The following is an 11,664-nucleotide window of genomic DNA, read 5'->3' as shown; positions in this document are numbered from 1 at the left end:
GTAGCGAGTAAACACTGAACACATGGAGAAACTGAAAACTGAGAGCTAGAGGAGGACGGAGAAAGCAGGCATTGTGGTTGGAGCTATGAATTTAATGCAGGTTATATATCTATATATATATCTCCCAGAGGGATGCTCGAGGATGGTGTGGATGACTGAATAAGCAGGATCTGTTGCAACTCTATCTGGGCTTTATTTTCTTCTGAGAGTAGAGCTGACAGCCAATCACCTGCTCAACAGACTGGACAATACACTGGCTGAGGTACCTGGAAGGAGAATGAACACCAGACAGGAATAATTTGAAAAATAAATAATACATATATATGTATTATATATAGGGATGGGTATCGTTTAGGTTTTATCCGATACCGGTGCCAAACCGGTACTTTTGAAACGGTGCCGGTGCTTAAACGGTGCTCAAACCGGTGCTTAAAGAATGGAGAACACAAAATTGGTCCAAAAACCTCTCATGTTCAGCTGGTTTTTTGTAAAAAGATAACAATATTAGCCTTTTCTGCAGCTATGGGGCATATATGGTATCACTCTTGGCTGGAAGCAGTGCTTAAACAATGGAAAAAACACAAACTTTGTCCAAAAACCTCTCATGTTTAACTGTTTTCCACTTTTTCTTTGGTCATTTTAGCCTTTTTGGCCAGGTGAAGGGAGTATCTGCCATCACACAAGAAGACAGCTGCATGTAGCTATGATGATGTTTGCTAGTTCACCTTACATGCGTTAATGTAATAACGTGGTTAGCCTACTCGTTTATGTCAGAAGGGTACCCATCCCTAATTATATATATGTATTTTGTATATATATATATATATATATATGTATTTTGTATATATATATATATATATATATATATATATATATGTATATATATATATATATATATATATATATTAATATTATGTATGCTGCTGGAATGTAACCAGAAGAATGCAGTCATCTACATGCCAAAGTGTACTATTTTAAAATGAATTTTCCATATGAATTTTTAAAGGATTTTAAAGGATTATTTCCTGTATATTTTATCATTTATGGAAGTGTCAGCTACAAAAAACTGATAATACACTGCCACAAACCTACGAGGACATTTTTTGCATGAATTATTTATTTATAATTTTTTTAAAGTGCATATAAGTAATTGCAAAACCTTTACATGCAAATTATTTGTAAGCAAACTCTAGAAGAAAGCGAAAAGATTTCCTTGTTTTTGAATTTGTAGAAATATTTCAGTTTTGCATGATTATCCAAAATGACATACAATAACTTTGCAGGCTGTTGTTTTGCCCTGAGCTTCACTACGATTGGCATGATATTCTCTTTAAAAATGTGTTTTTCTTGGTTTGGCTGCGTCTCACCCGATCCTCACTCGTGATATCATCTGTGTTTTGCCTCGTCTCTTCATGCTCTTTTTTTCTTTCCTTTTTTTCATTCCACTCAACTGGCTGTGATAGATAGCAGGCCCTTCCTGACCCTGATGGAGATCCCTTGAATGTTTATATTTTCTCTGTAATATGTAGGGTCTTCACCTTGCAGTATAAAGTTCCCTGAGGCAACTGTCGCTGTGAACTGGCACAATACACTCAGCATCTCCTATGAGTCCATTACGTGCACATCAACTGAAAAGATCTGAAAACAAAGGTCAACTATAAATCTAATAAATTCTAATCAATAAAGTCCACAACTTCTTATAAGTTTCCACTACACTTTAATTTTTTTTTATTTCCAAATGTCTTTAACAGCATCTTCAACACTCATATTCATCTTCTAATTAGCATTTGAAGCTTGACCAGATTTTCCACTTCAAATTCGGTGGATGAGAAGCAATGTCTCTACACTCTGTCTGGTTCATCTTCAAACCCCCCATCCACCCTTTTGTCATACTCTCTCATGTTAGGATATCTTCTTATTCTATCTGGGATACAGATGACTTTTAAAGAGTATGAAACTCTCTGGTATGACGAGAAAATGAAAGAGAGAACAGAAAGGAAAAAATTTAAATAACTGTAATTTGTCTGGCTTGAGATCCTGCAGATCTTGGAGGCTGCATTTCATTTCAAATGAAAAGACAGCCCGAGGGCTTGATAAAGAAACTTTATAGATAAGAAGGAGTGAATAAACATGCGTAGAAAAATTGTTATGAGTACAACAGACGTGTTATGAGCTTTGAAGTGAAATTTGGCTTGCTGCTGCTCTGTCTCTGCCTGTGGTGGCTCTTGAGAAAATGGACCAGGTGCATAGTATGCACAGCAGCACATGCAGTACTTTCTCTCTATTCACTATCCAAGGACTGTCATAATAACTGAGTGGCCACATTCATGGATTGATATAGTTCAGTTTCTCTAGATTTCAATGTTTGCCTTGGAACTGGATTACACCCGTGTTTCATGATCCTGAAGAAAACAGCAAAACACGTTTCAGTTGAGCTGAGTTCACCTCTCCTAGAGTAACTGCCTGTCTCCTGGAATCTCCTATATGTTATTGAGACTGTGCTGGGAGACACAACAGACCTTCTGGCAATGTCACTTACTGATGTACAGTCCCGGGGGATGGGCTACTTCTACAACCTTCTACCCAAGTATGGTAGCATTCAAGTATTGTCTCATGCTAGTGACACGGACACTGGCCAAATGCAAAACTGCTGCAAAAACTGTCAGAAAAGATGAAGAGGGGAAAATGTCAGAGTAGCAGTTTAGTTTGTTACAGTCAATGGCAAAAGAAGTTACAGTGTAGTCTCACTGCTGGCCTTTTAGCCTTGAGCATGTTTGCCTTATCCCCTCCAGAGTACTACAAGTTCACAGACAGCAAATTGGTATTTTGATGGGCTATCTTTGTCAGCCTGCAGTCTCATTAGCACATTTAAAATTTTTGGTTTATGGTGAGGAGATATCAGCTGAAAGGATTTGTTGTTCTGCAGCAAAGTATTATCATAAAAACACAGAGATGGGTATAAACATTCACTATAAAGACAGCTCCTTGGGCTCTCCCACGCTCCGTGCTGTTATTAAAGCTGGTTACAGGTACTTTCTCTTATAGTCTTTATCTCTTTTAAATAATTCAACACTTGCCCTATGGTTCCCCCACCGTCTAAAACTGATGGATGGCAAATGTTCGGCACTACTGTACACGGTGTTCTCTGAGAAGTGTTGAACCATTTTCTCATGCTGCATGAATTATTAAGAGTTTGTCACCAACATGTTCTTCCATCACTAAATTGAAATGTGTTTTCCTGAAGGAGTCCAAACAACCCCCCCTCCCCCCAAACACACACAAAATTATGTAGGGGGAGATTTAAACACAATGCAACAAGACTGCAAAAAAGCCTCACACATTTCCCTGTCAGTGGATGAGAGTCTGCTTTGTGGAGTCGATCCATCAGCTAAACCGTTTATTCTCAGGTCCTCGACATGTCATTGAAAGTGAAGACAGTTTCAGTATACAGGAGGGAAATCTCTCATTACATTCAAAACAGATTGAGAATGCAAGCCAAAGGAGTAAAGCCACAACAATAATTCAAGGGAACTTGAAAATGGGAACGATTGCAATGAATCCCTCACAAAACCTGAAGAAAAAGTAAATTAAAAAAAGTTCTACTATGTGTGTGTGTTAGTGTAGGTGTGTGTGTGTGTGCAAATGGCAAACATACAGAGGACCAGCATCCTGTACCAAACCGGCAAGCTCTGTCATCAAATTCTGCAGCGGCAACGGTGCTTCATACATGGCCTGGTTGTGCAGACAGTGCACATCTGTACAGGATAAAGTGTTCGATGCTTTATCCACAAGGACGACTCTGATCTGGATGCCTGAAGAAAAAAATCGTATCAAAGCCTCAGCTGAAACATTTCAATCCTCGGAAGAAAGGCATGCCAGAAAGGTCAAAGATTATAGTTAATGACACAAAAGCTCCCTTGTAGCTGGTGGAAAGTTAGTGTTACACTTGGGGGCTCCGCAGCAACACGGAAAAGAGCTTGGCAGGTGAAGCTCACTGAAAAGCTTCTGAGATTTCAATAGGTAAAGATTTGCAGATATTCAGAAGGCTTTATTTGAAGCAGCTCTGCATTGCCCACAGTGTGAGGATGACGCCTCATGACAAGGGCAGCATCAGGCAGATTTAAGCACAAAGGCGGATTTGTGTGTAAACTGTTATAGAGGTCAGAGGTTTCATCAAGCCAATTAGTGACGTCATACAGACGGTGCTCATATAAAGGTTTCAAAGATAATCTTCTAGCAGCATTATGTTCTCAAGCAATTAAAACTACATTCAGGCACAAAGAGTGTTAGGAATATTTTAAATATGCCCGTCTTCACTTCAGTAATTACTTTTCAGCATTATTTCAGGCAGATCCTGATTTTCTTTCAGCAAACATTAATTGGAAAGTCTCTGAGAGTGTTCAGACTGTGAGGAATTAAACAGTGATCAATTCATGTCAAATAATGTCTGATAAAAATACCATTTTCGAAAAAAGTAGCCCCAAACTGATGTGAACAATTACATAGAAAATTCGTCTCTAGAGCTTTTGTTGCAATGACCTTCAGGACAGGAAGTCATTCAGTCCAGATGAAGTGCCCGCTATTGTCCTGGACGCAGAGGATCAAGTGAACCGTGCAATCGGTCATCCTGAGGGTAATGAAATATTTGCTTCGTGGATGCTGCCGGCAATGGGTGAGGTGCGGTTGGCAATTTCCAGGTTGCCGCTGACCTTAAGGAAGATGCCATTTATTCTAAGCAGCAGTGGAGGTCAGAGATCACCATGAGAGGTAGAAGAAGCTATTTTGGTGCCCCGACAAACCCCACTGTGCTGTCTCGCACTAATAAACAGTGCCTCATATCAGAAGCCCACTTTAATTATGTATAGGTTACAAATCATTTGGCGGTTGTTAATTAATATTTAATTGTGAAGCCTTGTTGTTTCATATTAACAAGACAGTCAGAATGAACAATGGCAAATATTTTAACTTTGCAGAACAAGAATAAATAAGAAATGACAGCGTGCTTTAAATAATGAATGCGATGAATGATGTCATCCGTATGTCGCTTTATGTCACCAACACATATTGTTTAATTCTAAACAAAGGCGATGATGAATGAGCCTGGTTGCTGCGGTTGTTGCTTTAATATACTAATCAATATCAGTGAGGATTAGTGCGCTGAAAGATGTTTCCATGACAACCTCAGTTAAACTTGATTTATTCGAGACACGCTCCTCAGAGGCCCGCTGAGACAACGGGTTGCTATAATGTGCGCATGGCTCATTAAGCTCAGGTAATAATGAACCAATGGCAAGCTCAGCTTGTCTCATCAAATCCTTATTTTCTGCAAGAAACACTAGATGGCAGCGCAGGCCAAGCAATGGCCGCCCACCGAGCATCCACTTGGCAGAGTGAGATAGAATCCACCAGTTGTTCCTCCAGCACTTGTGCGGTTTCTGTCGGCAGCTGCCGCTGAGTTCGTTCACTTTCAGGCGTTATTTGCTGAGGAAAGCCTACCCTACCCTCCAAGGTCAACAGATCACCTGCGGACCCCCGAACCACGCCAGGACACCCAGTTTCTTCTGGAGGAGCGCTGAGCAGTTGGAGCTGACTGAAGGACGCCATGCATTACTTCTGGATATACAGCGTTTGGATCCCCTTCCTCGCTTTCCTCTTCGGATTTCAAGGTAAGAGAGACAGTTTCATTCGTTTGCCCTGTGAGTGTAGCAGGAGTTAGACTATGCTGTGATGCAGTTTTGGGCTGTTTGGAAATTGTTTGGAGCTGTGTTAGCTGCCTGTTAGTGCCTCATTCTGTTACATGGCCCTTTGAATTGTGGCTGTTGCGCACTTAGGAAACTGTATCACTAAGTGTATGACTTTAGACATTAAATGATCTGTGTCAGACAGACCTCGCTGCTCAGCAAGGTCAAGGTGCATAACACGTTTGTAAACTTGATAGATGCCAGGGGTCGGACAAGTGGCACAGCAGCAGCACGCCTGCACGGAGACCGAAGGTGAAGTTCGTCTTTGCTGTTAGTGGGGAGGTTCAGGGCAGACAGGAGCAGACTGAGACGATTCCCCAGTGTTCAGATCAAAGTTTCATCTACATTTCCTTACTGGTGGCTCTCTGGGAAACCGGATGCTTGTCATTTGAGGGCCAGAGAGCATGTTTGCCATGCATGTTAGTTAAAATGTGATTCTGTGTAGTTTAAATCAATTTTATCTATTAGAACCCCCCCCCCCCATAGATGAGACCTAACCAAGAGGCTCTCACGTGACACTTTCATCTGTTGATGGTTATTTGAAGTTTTTGATACTCAGTAACAATGTGATCTCAATTGTATAAAAAAATTGCAGTTTTATATGTCCAAGAGTGATTTTGCAATACTCTAGTAGACTCTAACCTATGGAAGAGTGAAAGCCACCCTCTGTTATAAAGCTAGACAGTGTTGATCAAATTCTCACCTAATCTACCAGTCTTATTTAGTCTATACTGGATCTTTTCTCTGTCCATTGATGTGATCTGACCTCACAGATCTACTTTGCTTTCGGCCGCGAGCGCTCTAATTGAGCTGATTTAGCTCCTCTCCGGGAGTTGAGAGTTAAATCAATTTGGTTCTTTTGTCTCCCATAGGAGCACGCTACCTAGAAAAGCATACGGCCTGACCAAGCATATTGGATTCAGTTTGACAGTGGTCTGATGCTGGCAAGCAGCCTGGAATAGTGTGATGTGCCAGATTGGGGCAACTAGAGAGCAAGAGAGGAAAGGAGGAGAGGAAGAGATATAAGTGAAGATAGGAAGAGAGAAAATTTGACATGTTGAACAGGAATCAGACTGATTTTTTAATTTTTTGTTACATTCAAAATGAGTTATTGGCAGTAAGTAATGCTCTCAAGCATCCTCAAGCACCTCACTGCACAGGATATCAGTAGGAGACTGAAGAACGTTAAAGTGTGTTTGAATACTCAAATGTTACCACTAGTTCTTTGATGGTGAGAAATGGTCTGTCTCCTTTCACTATTACTTTGTACCTCTCTTTATTTCATCCTCCTCTTTCCTCGCCCACGAGTCTTCTTTTTATGCAGCTCATGTAGAGCGCACTGCTTGTCCTGAATTTTAAAGCACAAATGGCAGATTACTTCTCAGAGCAGAGGCTTATGAGAAGTTTGCTTTTAAACTTGGTGTACTGTAGCACACACGGTAAGAATAACTGATTACTATCATCGGATTAATGTTGATTTTTTTGGTTATCTCATTATCATTTTTTTTAACAAGTTTTCTGCTATCCCGATAATGATAAATCCTAGAAACAGAGCCAGCCACATTCCATCAAATCTCCAAACAGTTGTCTTGGCAGATGCACAACTGTTGTCTACAGTCACAATCAGCACTGGCACTGAACTGTGCTGTCTGGGGATGTGGCTCATTTACTTACCGAGCCACTGCTGATAAAGAAAAGAATGATGGATGGAGATTTGGTCTGTCACTTCAGCTGCTGCTTCTGCTTCCTCCTCCTAGTTGCATCTTTTCCATCTTTCACAGTGTTCATTTCAAACTGGTATACTGTATGTGGCCAATTCAGCTGGGACAAGGCCTCTGACTCTGTGTTACCATATTAGTTGTTGCATATTTTATAGGTTAGACCGTGGCAAGCTGCATACAGAAGTGTCAATCAGAGATCACATTATCTGAGGGAGGGGAAGCTGGAGGGTAGTCTTAGATTTTTTTGTAGACGTGTTGGGGATATTTATTATAGGTGGATTATAAAATGCCACCTGCAATGTTTTCCAAAAAATAATTGCCTTGTATAGAGACAGTCTACAAATGAATTATCATTTATCGATGTGGTGTTCTATTTCTTTGTAAAACAAATTCATCTTTCTTCACCAAGTACAGATTTTTTTCTTTATTCTTCAAAGAGTTGCCTTCCTGCTTTGATCTTCATATTTGCCTCCTCATCAGGGCACTAGAGTCCCTCTCCTGATGGTTTCATTTAATTAATTAGGACAAATGACAGTATGTAATGTTAATAGTGGCTGTTTTGCACATTACCTTCACAGTGGGAGAGAGAGACGCCGTACAGGAACGTAGAAAGAAAAGAGGAAAGGACATATTTAGTCATTTATCTAGTTTTCTTTTAAGGAATTAGTAGATCCTAAGTTCCTACTAGGCATTTTTGACTTCTGTGTTGTAGAAAACTGAACACACAGCTTTTGTTAAGATAAAGCAGAACATAATAAAAATGAGACAATATTCATGACTCATGTCAGTTTTCTTGGCCTTACAAGCAAAAATCCATTTTCTTCAGTGCAGAATATTGTTATCATAATTATTAACTTAATTATTAAATTCTTACTATAGTAAGTTACAGAAGCTTAAGCAACTGAAAATAAAGAGCTCAGCTACTTGGAAAAGCTACAAATAATTAAATAAAAAAATTAAACCGGTGTACCTGCACCATTACCGTTGACCTTACCGAACAACAGCAAGTGCAGCAAATTTACATTTCACAAAACAATTATCAGGTTTTTCAATATGTTTGTAACTTGGATGATCTGATATCCTCGTGTTGGTGTTGTTCCCAGACCATCATGAAAATGTTGTTCCAGGTTCAACATTGCAAGTGACCAATCACATTGTTGTGACGTTATTCCTTTGCGCGCCAAGCCATTCGTGCATTTATGAAATTCCAATGTTGCAAGGACAATATCAATTCTGCTTACTGTTTATTAAAGGGTTACGGTTAGGGTTAGGGTTAGGGTCCGTTGATCGGCAGACAGAGGCGGTTTCATGCAGCTTAAGTACAGTTTTTTGTTTTACGCCGGTTTTTCCCGAAGTCGCAAAGGTATGACGTCACAACATTCTGATTGGTCACTTGCAATGTTGATCCTGGAACAACATTTAGTATGATGATCTGGGAACAACACCAACATGAGGATATCAGATCAACCTTGTAACTTCATCAGATAACAGGTGTGGGAGGGTGTGGTTTGGTCAACATCAGCTGCAGGGGGGTGGGGGGTGGAGCAGTGGGTTCAGGGTGTGGTGTCAGGGGAGGCTGATCTACACAGCTGTTCTCCATTACCTAATCATGCCTCCCCTATATTTGTAGGATGCCGGCTGGGACCTGATGGTAGAGCTGTGTATTGCACTGGAGAGAGGTAGCTGGAAAGCTGCACAAGGCCGCACAGAAAAATGAAAGAACACTGTCAAGATCTATAGTCAATTTTTGAGATTGAAAAGCCAGCTGAATGCTCTGTGTCCTGAATTTTTTGAGAAACAATTCAAGTAAGGCAACATTTAGAAGGGCTAATTTCAATCTGTGATTTTAGTCTGAAGACTTGTCTTGATTTGTCTTAAACGGTGTATGGCAAGCACAAAATGAAGCAAAGCTAAACAGTGGGGGACAGCTTATGTATAGGGAATGAGAATGGAAAAAAAAAAAGATTGGCAGAACAAAATGAAAAGTATGACTGTTGTTGAAATCTCTTGCTATCACTGCACATATTCTAGTAACAGTCTGTACTATGAGAACTGACTATGTGTTTCTGTGTTGACAAATGGGACAGTGATGTGAAGTAGAAGTGGGTCAGTGAAAATGTAAACCCAACACTCTCTCATGATAATCATAATTATCACTGCCAATTTCAAGGTTTCAGTTTTCACTATTTAAATGATCTGTTTCCATTAAACCTACAGTAACGTGATTCTTCAGTATTCTGTTGTTCATGGATAGGGTAATAGTAAATTAATTTGACTGGACTGTTTGTAATTTGCCATGATTTTCTTTCATGTGTGATACAAAACACACATGCACAGAGACAGCTTCCTTCAGGTCCTGATCTGAGCAAATAGGTCTGCCACTTTCTGTCTTCTGCTCTTCAGTCTGCAGCCAAGCTCTTCGCATTTCTATTACTGACACAGTGGCTGCCTTTCCCAGCAGCGATCTCACACCACAGAGACCACAAAAGATGGAGGCCGGAGGTTTATAAATTCTTTTTTCTCACTGTCACTTCAACTTTTCTTCTTTCCTTTACTTCAGAATGTTCCCTTTTGTAGTCATGCTCTTCTTTCAGGACTTGGCTATCCATTTTACATGACATAATTACCCCAAATGATTGTTTAGAGCAGGATTAAGGCTCCAGTAATTCCTCTCATGACATAAACTGATTGGAGCTTGAGGCCCTGCATTTTCAATTACTGCCATATTGGTGACTGTTAAATTCTATAAGACTACTAGCACCTTGAGTGATCATAAAGAACTGGATACTGTATAAAGCAGTATCACGTCCATGAATAGGTCAGGCAGTATTGAAGCGCTATGCTTACCAATGATATTCAGCAAAGCTGGAGAGGGAGCAGAAGAGTCAAACCCTGTGACAGCTGAGTGTCAGACCTTTTTGATATGTGGCATAAAAGTTAATACAGGAAGCTTTGACCTGCTCATTAGAACAATAGACAGACAGTCTTTAGTGAGCACGCTAGTTTTCAGAGTTGCTGGTGACCTATGAACTAGGAACTGGAAGGCCTTTTAGGATATATCTGAATCTTGTCCCAGTAAATTGAATCTTGGATTTGACATGAAAGTGAGGGACCTCAGACTAATTCAAACTGATTTCACAGGATCACACAGCTCGGTCCTTTGTTCTCATGTCAGTTGTCTGGTAAGGTTGATTAACTGTCCAACATTTAAAGGTTTAATATTTATTGTATTTCTATATAAATATACAATTTTTTTTTTTTTTTTTTTTTTTTTTTTTACTGAAACCACCAAGACTGATTTTTAAAGGTACCTCAGTGTTTAAAGGGTCATCCGCACAGGAAATGATTGACAAATGCGTCTCTTTGGCACTGACAGTCAGCAGCTAGTGGACATTTCAGGCTCTGGTTGCTTTTGCAACTCTCTATTGTATTCAAAATATAAAAATGCAGGCAATTAGACAGTGAATAAATGTCAGCTTGTAACTTGCCAGAGAAGCAAGCACTTATGCAAGGTAAGTAAATCAATATATGTAGAGGTTAATTAGAATAAGAAAACCAAGTTACCTTCCTTAATTAATGTATTTAGCTGGCATAGAGTGTAGTATTTACCCGAGTGTCCTTTGGCAAAAATCAGGACATGGAGAGGTAGAAATGCAGTGTGTGGCAGTGAGAAATGAATGAGTTTGCTTAGAGAGACACAAACAGGATGACTGATCACTTTCTGGTGATAAAAGCAAATCTCTGAAGTTCCTTTCCATAGAAAACCTTTTTAAGGGTAAGTTTTGAAGTTAGGTTCAAAGATGTATCTAAACAATCAAGATATAACCATTTGTGAAATAAATGTGCTGTTGTCGGACTTTGAAAATTACTGATGACTATTTTTTTTTTACAGCAGACATTTGACATTACTGCCAAATCTCCACCCTTCCACCCACAGAGAAGGCTAGTCTCAGAACTGAGGCACATAACATGTGTTTCCTGAGTTTCTGTGGACAAGAGGCATCAGATTTGGAAGATGTGAAATGACTCCTGCTGCAGGGGCTGAGGCTGATAAGAACCAATAAAATGTGCTGTCAGCTGTTCTGTAGCTGTAAAGCTGTAAAGAAAGAAGAATGAGGCTGATTGGAGAGTCTGCTCACATCTCCCAGAGCAGTGGAGGGAGACAGCAGCAGGACCACCATCTACTTAGGAGAAAGACCTGA

General features: G+C 40.0%; 1 long non-coding RNA gene across 1 annotated transcript; it reads left to right on the top strand.

Moving 5' to 3' along the window:
- The first annotated feature begins 5,138 nt into the window (after nt 1-5,138).
- LOC120744986 lies at nt 5,139-11,221 on the top strand. Its single transcript, XR_005698513.1, has 2 exons — nt 5,139-5,666; nt 9,093-11,221. It is a non-coding gene; the product is annotated as an uncharacterized LOC120744986 (long non-coding RNA).
- Nucleotides 11,222-11,664: the final 443 nt, after the last annotated feature.

The sequence above is a fragment of the Simochromis diagramma genome, unplaced genomic scaffold, assembly GCF_900408965.1.
Source record: "Simochromis diagramma unplaced genomic scaffold, fSimDia1.1 OVJJ01000611.1, whole genome shotgun sequence".
In the NCBI taxonomy this organism is placed as follows: Eukaryota; Metazoa; Chordata; class Actinopteri; order Cichliformes; family Cichlidae; genus Simochromis; species Simochromis diagramma.
The sequence above is the reverse complement of the archived record's forward strand: the minus strand, read 5'-3'. Positions and strand labels throughout refer to the sequence as shown.